This window comes from Limulus polyphemus, unplaced genomic scaffold (genome assembly GCF_000517525.1).
Source record: "Limulus polyphemus unplaced genomic scaffold, Limulus_polyphemus-2.1.2 Scaffold1769, whole genome shotgun sequence".
Taxonomy (NCBI): Eukaryota; Metazoa; Arthropoda; class Merostomata; order Xiphosura; family Limulidae; genus Limulus; species Limulus polyphemus.
Window position 1 is genome coordinate 190,580 of NW_013667379.1, and position 2,594 is coordinate 193,173.

The window sequence follows — 2,594 nt, forward strand, 5'->3', positions numbered from 1 at the left end:
AACAAATTTTAAACTATTTAATTCGTATTCCATATTAAGCCATAAATAAACAAATAACAAATTTTAAACTACTTAATTTGTATTCCATATTAAGTCATAAATAAACAAATAACAAATTTTAAACTATTCAATTCGTATTCCATTTAAAGGGCCATAAATCAGGTTCGTATTAGGGTAATAGAGTAAGAGCATGGTGAATTGTTGAAGAAATAGAAACCTCTAAAAAAGTTCAATAAGGAAATGAAAGGTTATAGATAAAAAAAGTACTAATAAAATGGATTAAAGGAAGATCTTGGAGGATTTTCAGTTTTTCGTTCACATGATGAAACGTTTGATTATATATATGTGCTATTTTGTACGTATATGGGAATCGACCTCTCTTTACCAAAAATTCTTAAGTAAACATCTTTATAACATATGATTAAATTCACTTATATCTAAAATATCATCAATTTCATTTACGTTTTGTATAAATATGGCGATAAAAAAGATATTTTGTTCTTTTTTTCTAATTGTTAAATCAGAATCATTAGCAAGAAAGAAGGACCAACATTTTCATAATATAACTACAAAATATATTTATAACGTTTAAAAATGGTAATTGAATATTTATACGCATATTAATTTTCACGTAAATTTGAAAACATATCTTAAAATATTAGGCAACTTTCTGGAGTTTTGTACACCTAACTACTTTCTACAAATCGTATTTTGATAATATCACTAATATTTTTATCAAATTTGAAAAAAAAAAGAACCAAAATTAATAATAGTTGGACAGGGATTAGTAATTTACTTAATTTATATAATTATTAACAACTTTTTTGATTTACTTAGTCAATAAAAAATAACCCACCAAGTGTTTATCTCACACATTCCTTATCATATTTTCTTGCAGCCAATTAAAACTAGTTCTTAGATACTTGTTGTTTTATCGCTTACATCTATGTATGTTGAACAAAAGCTTCATTGTTACGCAAGTTATATTGCTTCTAATTATCCTACTATGCTTTTTAAGCCCGTTAAACCTGTAATACGTTTTCAAATAAATCTGTAAAATATTTTAACAGTTTTCATAGTCTTGTCACCAACTTTATGACTAGAATCATTGTCTTACATTTAAAATGTATATATATATATATATATATATATATAATGAACATAACATTTTGACCAGGTAAAAAGTAAGCGATATTTATTAGTTTCTAATAATAATGAATATTGTCTGTGATTTCAAATAAATATTTTATTCAACATGTTTAAAATTTATCTCTGAATACTCTACACTATTTTCATCACAATCAGAAATCAGCGTAAAAATTAACCTTCATAGAATAGTTTTAAAAAATGAGACATATTGAAGAATGAATAAAGAATAGGATAGAATGGGATAAGCAAATGAACTGCTAATAAATAAAAATAATGAATAGAGGGGAGAAAATTGGAGTAAAAGATAGATAGGTGGAATTTTGAATATAAAAAAAGAGATGTATTCATAGATTAGTCCTTGACCAATGGAAAGATGGGTAAGTAAAGCACTGATGTGCAAAAGTGGGTGACTGAATGGGCTCGAGCTCCTACCTTCATACCCTTATGCCCCAAAAGTGTCCTATTTCTCAGTAATAAAGAATTGTCAACAACTACTTAAAGACATGCCTGATTCCACTCTTTGCTCTCTGACCCCCCAGAGCACAGCGGAATGTCTGCGGACTAACAACGCTAGAAACCGGGTTTCGATACCTGAGGTGGGCAAAGCACAGATAGCCCTTTGTGTAGCTTTGTGCTTAACTATAAAAAAACATTTATTTACTAAATTTCTAAATTATTCAATATCATTTCCTCTGTCGCCATCTTATCAGTCAGGTAATATTGTTTTCTTATTTTCTTTACCAATTATCCTGTTAACAAAATTCCATTCGCACTAAGAATCCTGCTGATTTTTGCATTGTAAAAAGTTTTACTAACTCAGTGTGATTAAAACCTATGTTAAATCGACCGTGACAAGCCTGACTGACTGGGAAAATTTTTCTTTTGAGTATGAAATTGAATTTGAAGTAAGCAATATGTAATTTCCTGAATGAAAACAAAAGAAAAGTGAAAAAAAAATCATATTTCTTAGTACAAAGCTACACAATGTAATATATACGTGCTGTGTCCATCGCAGGAGAAATTCCCCCAGATTTTAGTGTTGTAAGCTCGCAATCTTAACAGTTAACGAGAAGAGTACAATTTTTCTAGTTGTAAACTATTTAACAAGCGCGCGGATTTACAACGCTAGAATCCGGGTTTCGATACCCGTGGTGGGCAGAGCACAGCCCCCCCCCAGAGGCACAGCGGCATGTCTGCGGACTTACAACGCTAGAAACCGGGTTTCGATACCCGTGGTGGGCAGAGCACAGCCCCCCCAGAGGCACAGCGGCATGTCTGCGGATTTACAACGCTAGAATCCGGGTTTCGATACCCGTGGTGGTCAGAACACAGCCCCCCCAGAGGCACAGCGGCATGTCTGCGGATTTACAACGCTAGAATCCGGGTTTCGATACCCGTGGTGGTCAGAACACAGCCCCCCCAGAGGCACAGCGGCATGTCTGCGG